General features: G+C 45.1%; 1 long non-coding RNA gene across 1 annotated transcript in view; it reads right to left on the bottom strand.

The window, feature by feature from the left end:
• The window catches only part of LOC128340866 (uncharacterized), a 54,954-nt gene extending 40,392 nt beyond the window's left edge, over positions 1-14,562 (bottom strand). Inside the window, exon 1 of the long non-coding RNA XR_008314041.1 lies at positions 14,436-14,562. This is a non-coding gene — a long non-coding RNA (uncharacterized LOC128340866). The remainder of the gene's footprint in view (positions 1-14,435) is intronic.
• Between the last annotated feature and the right edge of the window lie 339 nt (positions 14,563-14,901).

Here is a 14,901-nt window from a genome sequence, read left to right as displayed (position 1 = left end):
AAGTGACTGGCCCAGAGTCACCCAGTGAGTTTCATGGTTGAATGGGGATTTGAACTCCAGTCTTATTGGTCCTAGTCCAACACTCTAACCACTATGCTATGCTCGCCCCTCTATTTGCTGCCATAGGATGTGGTGATGGCCACCAACTTGGATGTCCTTAAAAGGGGCATAGGCAAATTTATGGAGCACAAGTTTATCAATGGCTGCTGGACTTGATGGCTATAGGCTGCCTCCAGACTCAGAGGAGGGTGTCTCCGAATAACAGTTGCAGGGGAGCAACAGCAGGCGAGAAGACATGCCTTCATCTCTTGTCTGTGGGTTTCCCAGAAGCATCTGGTGGACCTCTGTGTGAAACAGGGTGCTGGACTGGATATGCCTTGGGGTTGATCCAGCAAGTCTGTTCTTACGTTCTAATGGAAGACTCAAATATAAATCACACACCTTATTGTGATGTGATCAATAGAGACAAAGAATATACACGGAAATGAATACTTGAGAGTTAAAATGGGAAGTTCAGTGTGGGACATGTTGACTGTCCTGCGGTGCTAGGACAATGGAAGAAGTCCTGTGGGGATGCAAAGAGGTTGAAAACCTGTGCTGCTGCTTCTCCCACAGCCCGGTGGAAGGGTGAGAGGGGGACATTTTTGATGCTCTCTCCTCCCTCCTAAATGACTGCTCACTTGCAGGAATGTATCCCTGAGGACACATCCTTTAGGGACACAAAAAGTGAATAGTCCTTTCAGAGCAGGACAGTGAAAACCTCTCCAACCCATCCATTCGTGGCTGCTGGGCTGTGTCAAGAAGGAAGTAGTGCAACTAATGCCTTGGGGACATATTTTCAGGTGGCACAGAGACAGGTGTCAAAAATTGCCACTTCCCTGCTGCACCAGTGCAGTTAGTTGGGAAGATCACTTAGGCTGTTCTCTTGTTGCTGCATCCTTGCTCTGTATGTCGGTTACTGAATTCAGAGGGGCACACAAATGGTAACTCTTGCTAGGATATTCTAACCAGTTGAAATCTTTATATATATTTCTCTAAGGCATACTTGTGGCTAATCCCATGTGTGGAAGCTCTTGTGAGATTTTGGAGAGCTGCCGGATATCCACGGGACGGGTGGGGGGAAGAAAATGGTAGTGGCAGCCGGCCGGCCAGGCGGTGGGTAGAAGGGCAAAAAAATGGTTGCAAATGGCACCAACTGGCCAAAGAAAATGGCAGTGGGTGGGTGGGTGGGTGGGTGGGAAAACAGGTGGCCAGTGGGCAGGCAGGGAAGGAAGAAGACGGCGGGCAGGGGCGGTTCGGAAAACAAGAAGATGGGTGGGGAAGGAAGAAGATGGCGGGAAGGGGGCAGGTTGGGAAGCAGACTGCCGGTGGGCAAGGAAGGAAGAAGGCAGGGGCAGGCGGGAAAACAGACTGCGGGCAGGCGGGGAAGGAAGAAATATGGGTTTTCAACTTATTCTGTCTATACACTATATCCTATACTATATACTATACTATATACTGTACTACACTATATACTATACTATACTATATGCAAAGCATTTTTTGGTAGCAGAACTGGGCATAATCTCTCATGCCATGTACTATTATCAGGAATAAAATTGATGCCATTTATTTTATTTGGATTTGTAAATAAAGGGGGGAGCAACTTATCTACTGTGCTAAGTGTTTTCATCACTAAACATTAAAAATGCAGCATATACATTATAGCACTCAAACTAGCTCTCAATAACGGAACAGAAAACTCTAGTTGAAAGGACTGTTCCGCAGATGTCATAACTTGAGTTCTCAAGATTGGGAATGCACTTTAAAAATTAGTAATATACTTCATATTACAGTTATTTGTTCTTTTGATCTAATTCATTGAGGGTGCTCTGAGATGGCCAGTGGCTTCCTGTGGTGGTAGCCCAGCAGATAGCTAGTGCTTTGTTAACATTAAGGAAGGGGCAGGGAAGGGGAAGGGGAAGGGAGAAAACCCAGAATAGATTGCTAGGCGAGGGAAAGGGAAATGACATGCCTGAAAGTGGTGTCATAGTCACCATCCAATAGGTGCTTGTGACACTAGTGTGTGACTGCCAAATACACTGGAACAACACAAAGATTTGCACTTCTTAAATTGCCATATTCATACTTATGGTGTAAGGCAGGCCTGCTCAACTTAGGCCCCCCCAGCTCTTTTTGAACTACAACTCCCATAATCCCCAGCCACAGTGACCAATAGCCAGGGATTATGGGAGTTGTAGGCCAACATCTGCAGGAGGGCCAAAGTTGAGCAGCCCTGAGTCTGAGGAGTAAATCACCACACCCCCATGCTGGAAAGTAACGAAACAAGGAAATAGAACCTATAAAATTAGAATATAAGCAGAGCCCTCCTGGATCAGACCAAAGATCAACAAGTCCAGCATTCTGTTTCCCACAGTAGTCATTCAGATGCCTCCAGGAAGTTCACAAGCAGGGCTTGAAAGCAATCTCACATTGTGACTCCCACTGTAAGGACAAAACTCTATTGAATGACTAAATAAATATATTTAACATAAAACTGACTAGCTTCTATTGCATGTCAAATAATGGCAGCTGCATGTTAAATGTTGTCAGATACTACTACTGCATGTCAGCAGTCAAATATTGTTAAAAACTGACTTAAAATGATGGATCCTCTTAAATTCTGCTGCTACTGCACATTAACTTCAGATATTGTCAAACACTGACTATGTACGTAGTGAATACTGTTACATCTGACTGCTACTGCATATCAGTTGTCAAATATCATCAAATACTACTGACTGTTACTGCAAATCCCCTGAAAACAGTTTCCCCCCAGGAAACTTGCTCTCCTTAACTTGAGTTCCCTTCCATTAATCATTTTGTATCATACACTGTATGATGTATTTGCTATTTGCCGAATATTGGCACATCCACAGAATATCAAGAGAATATTCAGCATCAAAATTCACGGGGCAGGGGGAGAAGGGGGGAAAATATATTTAGCTCTACCTGTTTTATCTTTCTTCCAGAAATGGTATGCAAGAGTGGGGTGGTATTGTGATTCAGTGAGGACCTTTGCATTTTGAAAGTCCTCACCTGAAGTTGCTGGAAAACAGCAATTTTACACCAACTACGTAGAAAACCCCACAATTCTCATGTGTGTGGGTTATAGGTTATGCCTATATAGCATTATTTATTGCACTTCTGTATGTTCTTTCTTTTCTTTTTGTTTTTGTTTTTTCTGTTTGGCTTAAGGCTGTAATAAAATTGATGATGATGATGCCTATATAACATAGGTTACAGAAGTTGGTGTGGTAGTTCATTAGGACAGAACATGCTTTGTATACAGAAATCACAGGTTCAACCCCTGGCATCTCCAGCTAAGACTAGGGGAAATCCCTGTCCAATTGTTTGGCACAGTATAAAGCAGCTTCATACATACAACGTACATATGGATGTCTTTGAATACCAGTTGCAGGGAAGCAACAGCAGGAGAAACGACCTGAGGACTTCCCAGAGTCACTTGGTGGGCCACCATGTGAAATAGGATGCTGGACTAGTTAGGCCTTGGGCCTGATTCAGCAGGGGTGTTCTTATGTTCTTAGAACTCCTTGGTTTTACTAATTTAAGCCAGTTATTTCACCTAGTTTTAATGCAGTAGCTTCATTCCTAGTTGTGCATCCATTCTGCGAGATATTTTCTATAAATAATATACTCGCAGTTCCTGTGGCATAAAATCCCTTTCTGCCTCAATATCGATGTCACTAATTTACTTTCATACAAACAGCCAAGTCAGATTTAATAAAATGTCTTCGTAGCATGCGTAATGACATCATCCCCCCCTTAGGGCTGGTAGGGGAAAATGACCTTCCATTTCACAAAAGAAGAGGATTAATTTTTATTGTCTGCCCAAGTTAATGTGTGTTTAGACATAAAGGACCCATCAATACAAAGGAGCACATCATAATTTTACTCACAGTAGTTTCTTCCTAATCCATTTTTATAAATCACTTTAAAGGCCTTATTGATCTTTAATTGGGAGTGATACCTAATCTAATTTAATTGGGAGTGATACCTTAATTGGGAGTGATACCTAATTGAGCCCCTGGTGGCGCAGTGATAAAACTGCCGCCCTGTAACCAGAAGGTTACAAGTTCGATCCTGACCAGGGGCTCTCAAGGTTGACTCAGCCTTCCATCCTTCTGAGGTTGGTAAAATGAGTACCCAGAATGTTGGGGGCAATATGCTAAATCATTGTAAACCGCTTAGAGAGCTTCCAGCTATAGAGCGGTATATAAATGTAAGTGCTATTGCTATTGCTATTGCTAATCTCTCTAGTGTGGGGACTTCCTAGTTGGGGCTTGCCGAGACAGAATGGATTTCAGGGTTCTCTTTCACCTGACACTTGTCCCTGCCGGCCCATGGCATGTAGCTGATGCATTGTTGGCCCTTCAGTGAATGGTCCAGGCACGGCTTTCAGGAGAGCTTTGAAGGATAGTGCACACTGTCCACTGGCAGTGATATTGCTGGTATCAGCTGTGGCTGTCTGCTTTACTTACATAATGTTGTTTCATTACATTTATGATTGGCGGGGTGGGAACTACTGTAAGTCACCTTGGATCTCTTTTGTGTTAGAAAGAAAGGAAGGAAGGAAGGAAGGAAGGAAGGAAGGAAGGAAGGAAATACTCTTACTCCACTTGTACACTGCATGCATGGGGGGAGCAGGACCACATATTCTGAGGGGAGAAGAGCTGGTCTTGTGGTAGCAAGCATGAATTGTTCCCTTTGCTAAGCAGGGTCTGTCCTGGTTTGCATTTGAATCGGAGACTACATGTATGAACGCTGTAAGATATTCCTCCTTGGAGATGGGGCCGCTCTGGGAAAAGCACGCACATGCTTGCATGTAGAAGGTTCCAAGTTCCCTCCCTGGCATCTCCCAGATAGGGCTGAGAGAGACTCCTGCCTACGACCTTGGAGAAGCTGCTGCCAATCTGTGTAGACAATACTGAGCTTGATGGACCAATGGCCTGACTCGGTATAAGGTAGCTTCCTATGCTCCTATATTTCTATGACCCTCTTCCCTAACATCTGAGTCAGTCCCCTGATATCTGTGCATTCAGCAGCTCGCAGGGACATATTTTTGGGTGGCATAGGGCATTTCCAGGAAATGAGAGATCATCAAAAAAAACCACCCCAAAACCCACCCTTGTGCAATGGAATTGCAGAGCTCAGGAAGCTCTTCGCAGCAGGGACACTTCTATCTAATCCACACATGAACAGTAAGTGCTGATGGTAGAAAAAGGTTTTTTAAAGTATATGGATTTGCACACTGTATGCAAATTATTCACTGGCATAAATCTGTATTTGCCTTATTCTAGTCAACCTGGGTTCAGTTACAGGCGATGCCTGCCTGTTTATTAACCTCACAAGGTTAGTTAACATAGCGTTTTCCTAGAGGCTTATGGACATAAATGGACAAACTTCCTTGGTTCTAGGTTAAAAGGGCCCACTAGGTTATTTATCGGCCAGGTTTTTTTTCCCCTTTTCCATGTGGAAGGAAGCTTGCTAGGACCAAAATATCTTCCACCTGAAAAATTAGGACACGGTCCCCATCACCTTTTAAATTAAATAAATTGTGCAGAGGCCAGGTCTTCCAATCGACTTGACTGGGATAACTGAAGTGGTGGCAGTAGACTCAGCTGTTGAAGTGGCAGAGGCCAAGTTTAACTTGAATGAGCCAGGGGCAGCAGTGGCAGTAGCCCTGGCGTCCAGAGCACTGGCCAGCCAGGTCCACCCATTGTTTTGTGCAAAGATGCACCCACCTCACCTACCCAGTAGACCTGGCCACTGCAGCAACAGAGACCAGGTCTACCCAGGGCTTCCTGTGGGCTGTAGGTAGACCTGGCTTCCCATGCCCACTGGCATAAAGGTGGCCAGGCCATGTCTGTTTGCTGGGTTTTTTGCTTGGACTGGTAGTCCTTGTCTCTGGGAACCAGTAGACCTGGTGGCTGGCTTAAAGTGGGCCAGATCTGCCAGGCAACCTGCATGTGGGGGTGCGCAAGTACCAGAAAGATTACCTGTCCTCAAGAACAGTCCTCTTTTTCATGGAAATGAAGAAATGAAGTCTGGGGGAGATGCTAGGGCTGAGTTCGGACTTACTAGGGAAACGGAGGTCCCCTCACCTCCAGTTTCCGAAACTGCACTTCTGAACTCAGCAAACTGGAGTTAAGGGTGAAAAGGGACCTGTGGTTCCCCTCACCAAACTCCACTCTGTACCTTTGGTCAGAGTGGAATTTTGCCGCCCTTAACTCTGGTTCGAACACGGGCACCGCAGTTTGGGAAGGAGGAAGCTCCTCCCTCACTCTGGCCTAATTGACTGTGTGTGCTGTCCTTCTGTCAAGAAGGAAGCCCACACAGCACACTCTCCCAGCTCTCTGCAGTCTCACTATCTGAACATGGATGGAAGAGCAGGGGTAGGGGGTGCGGAACCGCAGGTCCATTGGACCCGCAGTTCTGTGCTATGTCTGAACCCAGCCTAGGCTGCATTGAATGTGGTCCAACTTAGGTTAGAATGCTGCTGCAATCAACAATTAAAGCAGCTAAAAAGGAGAGCTTTGGTGCAGTTCTTCACTATAACTTTGTTGATAGCTGATTTAGAATAATGATTGATTGATTGATTGATTGATTGATATATTCCTGACTCCAGAGGCTCCAGGCGGTTCACTAAACCAAACCAGCTATTATGTGACATATTTCACCAATATCTGGATTCTGAAGTATAAGATTTTTCTGATCAACCAGAATAGAATTAAGTACACATTAACAAGAGCTACTGAATGTGGGTGTTGTTTCTTAAACCAATCTATGAGCCAATTTTTCACTCTCCTCAAGAAATATTTTTCAAGACTATAGAGCTATGGAACTTGATTTCCATAGGCATGTACACTCCCATTTTTTGTTTTATAGCTCAGAAAACTTGAGACCACCATTCACCCACCCAATGCTTTAATCATTGTGAATATGCAGACGTAGGCCATCAAAAACATCTATAAGAAATGATAGGATGAGTACCATGCATGTTTACACAAAAGGATAACCAATACATAATAACGGAATGTTCATTTCTATTGGCTTCTAAGAACAGGAAGGTCAGAGCAGTAGAACACCTAATATAGTAGAGAATGCTCCTGCCGTAACAGGGAGATATACTGTATGACAATTGTTATTTTCCACCTCACATTTCTATGAATCTCTGATAACCGGAGCATTACGTGCTTCACATTTTTATTGAGTCAACAGCTGGATTTACTGGCTCGAATATGTATGAATGGGTGAGGACAGTGATGTCAAATTTAGAAGTTCAAGAACATATATATTGAAAATCATGGATCAGCTGCAAAGCAATTATGTAGGTTTTGAATTCTGCTTCTTTGTCTGTCTGCAAGTATACCCCTCCCTATCCTTTAGGCTCACAATAAACAATGACAAATGTTTTAAAAATACAGCATTATATTACACATACTGGACAGCTGATCTTGTGGTAGCAAGCATGAATTGTCTGCCCTGGTTTGCCGTAGAATGGGGGACTACATGTGTGAGCCCTATATGATATTCCTCTTAGGGATGTGCCAAAATAACAATTAGCATCTGAATCAAGGGCATGTCCCTTTAAAAATGAGGGCTTACACAGCCCCTTTAAAATGGAGGACAACAGGTCCATACCTGCTCCTCCACTATTGCAGCCATTACCATAATCCGGATGTTCCTTGAGCTATGCTTGCCACTGGCTGGGCATCTTGCAGCTGTCCCCGGCAGTGACACTGCCTCACACATGGCCTTCACTCATGTGTGGTGGCCATGTGTGTGGCAGTGTCATGCAGGGACAGCTGCAAGCTGCCCAGCCAGTGAGCAAGCATAGCTCAAAGGAACATCAGGATTATGGTAATGGCTGCAATAAGTGGAGGAGCAGGTATGGACCTGCTCTCCTCTGCTTTAAAGGGGCTGTGTAAGCCCACATTTTTAAAAGGATGTGCCCACGATTCTAATCGTGTTTTGAGCACATTCCTAATTCCCCTTGGGGGATGGGGCTGCTCTGGGAACAGCATCTACTTGCTTGCATCCAGAAGGTTCCAAGTTCCCTCCTTGGCATCTCCAGATAGGGCTGGGAGAGAGACTCCTGCCTGCAACCTTGGAGAAGAGGCTGCCAGTAGACAATACTGAGCTAGATGCAGGGATGTATCTAGGGTAGGGCAGGCAGGGCACGTGCCCTGGGCGCCACTTGAAGGGGGGCGCAAATTCTTAACATTATTTTTTTAATATAAAAATGGCCACCAAAAACAAAATGGCCACTGCACCTGCTCAAATGGCCTCTGTGAGGCCCTAGGCCATGCCAGGCCTCACAGAGGCCATTTGAGCATGCGCGGTGGCCATTTTGTTTTCAGCAGCCATTTTTTTAAAAAAAAAACAATTATTTTTTAAAATGGCCACAGCACATGTTCAAATGGTCTCTGCGAGGCCCTAGAGGCCAGCAGTGGGAGGGGTAACCTTTGCAGATGCCCCCCCCCTCCCACGGCCTATAGGTAGTGCCCCAAAGGGGCTACAGGTAAAAAAAATTAATTTAATATAATATAAGTCACTGTACACATATTCAGTTTGGCACTATATACAGAGAATCAGGGCTTGTGAATACTGAGCTGAAGCTTATGAGCTAGGATGGTATTCATTTGCTCTTACTTTGCTTCTTATGATAAGTGAGTTAAATGTGGCATCTTAATAATATGGCTATTAATGGTGAGTTTGTCTTTGAATCAGTGTGAAATCCTTAGTATTAAGGCCCACTGGGAGTTTCTTGCTCTCTTTCTCTCATTTTAACTGTCTTTCTGAAATACTAGAATATATTCCAAGCAGTGACACAGTTTACTCTGCATAGCCTTTAATTATTTTCAGAATATCTGGGAAAAGCCAAATTCTCCATTTACTTTTAAAACTTATGTAATAGTGATGCTACAATGCATAGTAGAGAACTAGACAGGCACTTCTGTTTAGTTTTCCAAGTACACCTCCACATAGTATTTGGGTATTTCTTGAGCTCCAGCATACTGAAATTTGTAGTTTTCCAGCATTTTTTTTGGTCTGGCTACGTCCACTGCTAAATAGTTTTTGAAATTTTAAAAGATTGACGAGCTTGACTTGTATTTTTCAGCTGATATTATGGTAAAGTTATCTGAAAGATGGGTGTCAGATGCTTGGACCAGGGGTGCAATTTCAGTGCTTGCCCTAGGCACTATTTCCCCTAGATACGCCTCTGGCTAGATGGATCAATGGTCTGACTCGGTATAAGGCAGCTTCCTATATTTCTGTCTATATATTTTGCCCCTCTCTGTGTAGCTTTCTGCCAGCTAGAACCATTGGACTAAACTCACAGGAACATAGGAAGCTGCCTTATACCAAGTCAGACCCTTGGTCCATCTACACTGACTGGCAGTGGCTCCTTCAAGGTTTCAGACAGCAGTCTTTCCCTGACCTACTTGGAGATGCCAGGGATTGAACCTAGGACCTTATGCATGCAAAGCAGATGCTCTGCAACTGAGCTACAGCCCCCATCCCCCATCTCACCTGTTCTTCAGAGCTGGAATGGTGAAATGAATACAAAGTGCAAGATTAAAAAGGCCGAGGTTCAACTTACTGCTCATCTATGATGCTTACTGGGCTAACATACCTTTTGGAATGGGATAACACTGAGTATACCACTTGGGAATCCTTGGAAGAAGTGGGATACAAATTGCAATGAATGGTACTTGTTGTTCCCAGTCACCAAATGCCTGCCCAAATCTTACAAGGGTTACACTGCTTCCAGGAAAGCTCCATAAAAAGGTTTCTGAATGCTTGATCATCCTAAACTGCATACTGCTGAAAAGGCACACACACCTTGAGTTTTAGGACACAATGCTAAAGATGCTTATTCAGAAGGAAGTTCAACTGAATTCAACTGCTTGGTTCCCAAGGAGTGTGAGCAAAAGGAAATCATGCAAAAAGATTTCTGCACCCCTCCTCAATATAGCACCACCACCCCACCCTGTACCCCCGCCTCCTGATAAATCTGCTCCTGAGAGTTGGAGATTCCTCCACAACAGATAGTATGCATCATGGAGAGCTACAAGAGGGAGGACGGATCCGCAAAAATCCCTCCTTGTGTCAGGGGTCGCCCAAGACTTTGTTGGAGATACAGTACAGTTCAAGTTGCATAGCCAGTTTGCACAGTCTATCCTCATGACCACTAGGGGCATTAGGAGTAGAGATAGCAATGAATTGTCTCCCTCTTTATTCCCCTTTATTTGTTGTCTCTCCTTGGGCTCTGGCTTTCTCTGATTGGTAGACTTGTACTCTCAAGGGTCTCAGCTCCTCCTTCTTGCTCTCACACTATTAGCCATGCGGCTTCTCTCTAATCATCATCATCATCATTATCATCATCATCATTATCATCATCATCATCATCATCATCATCCCAGGTCCTTGGGAAGGACTCAATGACTGGATAAAACAAACCAGTCAATAACACCTGTTTGACTGTGCAAACAAGAGATAATAATAATAATATACCACTCTACAACCAAATTTCTCAAAGCAGTTTACATAGAAAAATGCATAAATAAGATGGTCCCTTGTCCCCAAAGGGCTCACAGTCTAAAAAGAAACATAAGGTTGACATCATCAACAGCCACTGGAGGGATGCTGTGCTGGGGTTGGTTAGGGCCAGTGGCTCTCCCCCTTCTAAATAACGATAATCACCACTTTTAAAAGATGTCTCTTTGCTCACTTTGCTCTCTCTCTCTCTCTCCACTATGAAGATGGAAAGCTCAGGAACACAGGCTTCTCTGCCCAAGTATGTAACTTCCCCAATAAACCTTACTTGCTGTTAATAGGCTTCTTCTTACATTTTAAAATTGCTTCCCTCATAAACACAAAACAATCTCATGTGGATTTAATTAAGACTTTATTACAAAAACCACTCCAGTTTCTCCTTCCCCTTCCCCCCACTTTCCTTTCTGACTCTATAGGACCCCCATTGGGACAAATTTCCAAAGAACAAAACACAAAGGATTACTAGATAGAATATATCACACACACTTGCTCTGCTATAATTGGGGTGAACTAAACTTCTCCTCTCCAACAGAAATTGCAGCACCTGAGGTGAGGCATGGAATGCTGTCTTAACCCATGACCCTGGTGTGGGCTAGCTCTGTTTCAAAACTGACCTTTGAAAGTGGCAGAGTGAGTAGAGAGGAGAGAAGCTTAACAGCAGCCTCCTTGTCTCTCCTCCTGCTTTTTGCAAGATTTGCATTTGAGAAAAGGCTCTCCTTGTAAAGCTTGCAATGGTCAGATGGTCCCAAAGAGCTGCTCTGATGGCCGCATACAGGGGCATCTCACTGCTCTGCTGCTACCCCAATAATCTGCCACCTGAGGCAATTGCCTCACCTTGCCTCATGAAAGTGCCACCCTTGCCTTGTGTGAACAGAAGTGACCTTTATTTGCACAAGATCCACTTTGGATCCAATCCATCAAGTGTGCTTGGGATTGCAACCTTTGAACTGTTTCACACATTACACAGCAACAAACCTGGGTTTGACACTGAGTCTGCATTTTCAGCAGAGAACTGCAGCCCATTGGACCTGCCAGACAAGTGTACCTGTGTGATACACATGTTTTCCAACACCTTTTTGTCACATTCACATAGAAACATAGGAAGCTGCCATATACCAAGTCAGACCTTTGGTCTATCTAGCTCAGTATTGTCTTCACAGACTGGCAGCAGCTTCTCCAAGGTTGCAGGCAGGACTTTCTCTCAGCCCTATCTTGGAGATGCTGCCAGGGAAGGAACTTGGAACCTAGATGCTCTTCCCAGAGCGGCGCCATCCTCTGAGGGGAATATCTGATAGTGCTCACACTTCTAGTCTCCCATTCATATGCAACCAGGGCGGACTCTGCTTAGCCAAGGGGACAAGTCATGCTTGCTACCACAAGACCAGCTCTCCTCTCCTACCACTTGACATGTTTAGGAACGCACCCAATGTTCTGTGTGAAGAGCCCCCAGTGGCATCCTGTGTCAGCTGCTGCCTTTTGAGAAGGATTGAGGTAATATGTACCCGCACCAATACTTGGCATTATATTTCCTCAGCAAGGTGCGAAACCCCGAGAAGCTGCATTTTCGTCAAAGATTGCCATGCTGTGGGAATCAGGGAGCCTAGTTATGTCATTAAATAGCAATTTATAATTAACTTATCCAAGTATCTGTGAAGGACGGGATGGAGCTAAGGACAGAGACAGCTCTTCCGCCCACGTGTTCACATACTGCTGCCTTTTTACCAGAATCAGAAGATTCACTGAAGACAGCTGTCATATAGCTGTTATTCTGTTGCTCTCCAGACCCGCATTGGATGTATCATTTCTACTTGACAGGAGACTTGAGGGTAGAGCGAGGGCCCGCTCAAATTTCACTAGACCCATAGCAGAAATTACCCTTGGTCCAGGGATGTGACTATAATCGAAAAAGGGGGAGACAAATGTCCCTGGACCCTTGAGGGAGGGGGAGGTTCTTAATGGCAAAGTGAAAGGTTGCCCATTGCTCTCCCCCCTTACCCCTTTCTGAAGAAGATGGGGAAACAGGCACCCATCGTCACTTTTTGTCCTAAGGCCCCCTCCAGCCTTGCTATGAACCTGCCTTGGCCGGAAAGCTGGTCTTGTGGTAGCAAGCATGACTTGTCCCCTTAGCTAAGCAGGGTCCACCCTGGTTGCCTATGAATGGGAGACTGGATGTGTGAGCAGCACTGTAAGATATTCCCCTCAGGGGATGGAGCTGCTCTGGGAAAAGCAGAAGGCTCCAAGTTCCCTCCCTGGCAGCATCTCCAAGATAAGGCTGAGAGAGATTCCTGCCTGCAGCCTTGGAGAAGCTGCTGCCAGTCTGTGAACACGATACTGAGCTAGATAGACCAAGGGTCTGACTCAGTATATGGCAACTTCCTATGTTCCTATGTAATAGACAAGGGGATTTGAGGGTCCTTCAACCACCTTCTTACCACTAAGTCTCACTGAATTTTGAGACTAACAAAATACACCAAGGCCAGCCCCTTCCCCGTTCCCTCTAAGGCGTGTGTGCATGCATGCACTCACAAGTTTTTGGATGTCCGCTCAGTTCATTTTAGATCCCGCTCAGGTTGAATCAGGTTTGAAGGCCCTAGTCTGAATGCAGGTGCACACACACTGCCTTGATATTGCCATACAGAACAAAACTCATTCCTCACAGAGATGAAAAAAATTAGAGTGACCACCGGCCCCTTCTCATTGTTTATTTAATTCTTCCCTAATCAACTGTATTAGCCACCTAATGGAGCGGCAGGGAAATGACTTGACTAGCAAGCCAGAGGTTGCCAGTTTGAATCCCTGCTGGTATGTTTCCCAGACTATGGGAATTACCTTTATCAGGCAGCAGTGATATAGGAAGATACGAAAGGCATCATCTCATACTGCTCAGGTGGAGGCAATGGTAAACCCCTCCTGTATTCTACCAAAGACAACCACAGGGCTCTGTGGGCACGAGGAGTTGACATCGACTTGATGGCACACTTTACCTTCAGCCACCTAATGGTGCAATAGGGAAATGACTTGATTAGCAAGCCAGAGGTTGCCGGTTCAAATCTCCACTGGTACCTATATCAGGTAGCAGCGATATAGGAAGATGCTGAAAGGCATCATCTCACACTGTGTGGAAGATGGCAATGGTAAACCCCTCCTGTATTCTACCAAAGACAACCACAGGGCTCTGTGGTCGCCCGGAGTCAACACTAACTCGACGGGACACTTTACCTTTAATCAGCTGTATCCTGCTTTTCCATCTAAAAGGTAATCAAAGAGGCTCACAAATTTTTCAAACCTCAATAAAGAGAATGTATACAATCAAAGCAGAACACAAACAGGATAAATAACCAGCAAGAAACACCACATAACCCCAGTGCCCTTTAAAATAAAACAGTTCTGAGCGCCGTCAGAAAGAAGTCAGAAGGGAGGGGGCCATTTGGAGTTCTTACAGAACAGCTCCCCTCCATTTTGGACTTAGCCACTACACTGAAGCGAGACCATTGCAGAGACAAAAATGGGATGGCAGTCCTCCATTTTAGGTCAAAGAGAGAGCACCATGCATCCCTAAATGGATGCAGAGTGCAGGGGAGAATTTGAGTCAACCCCTTATTTATCAGGGAAACCCAGTTTTGATGAGAACAGAGCTCACAGAAGAGATCCGGAGACAAATTTAAGAAGTTTAAAATGTAGATAGAAAAGCCTGCACCTTGTGCTAGCTACCTCATGGTGGAAGGAAGTAGAAAGAAGACAGAAAGTTTGTACACATGACCTAATGGTCCGGGGCTGGGGAGGGTGGTAGGGGAAGGCAGGATTGCACCTACCTTCCCTGAGATGATCCTTGTCTTCTTCTTGGCAGCACTCCTTGCATGCCCACACAAGCAGTGCTGCTGGGAGAGGCATGGCCATCTGGAAGCCATGGAAATGCAGCTCAGCCTCCAGAAATCCCACAATGCACTGCAAGAGGAACTCAGTGCTTTGGGGGATTTCCCCACTTCTGGGTGCTCTAGTTGCCCGGCTCTGTGGCTGCTTGGGCTAAAGGGTACTGGGGTAGAAGGATTTGCCTGGTTTTTTACCAGGTAAAAAACTTGGGCTACCCGGGAGGCCAGCTCTGGGACCGGGACCGATTCCAGTGCTCCACATTAGCAACCCTACCCAAGTAGGGCTGTGTAAGCCCAGGTAGGACTGCTCGTGTGAATGCCCTCAGAAAGAACTGAGAAGAGAGAATGCCCAAAGAATATCTGTCAACCCATCAAAAGAGCCTTAGAGCAGAGATGCAAGACTATAGAG

The sequence above is a fragment of the Hemicordylus capensis genome, chromosome 1 (genome assembly GCF_027244095.1).
Source record: "Hemicordylus capensis ecotype Gifberg chromosome 1, rHemCap1.1.pri, whole genome shotgun sequence".
Classification (NCBI taxonomy): domain Eukaryota; kingdom Metazoa; phylum Chordata; class Lepidosauria; order Squamata; family Cordylidae; genus Hemicordylus; species Hemicordylus capensis.
This window is presented reverse-complemented; position numbering and strand designations above follow the sequence as displayed.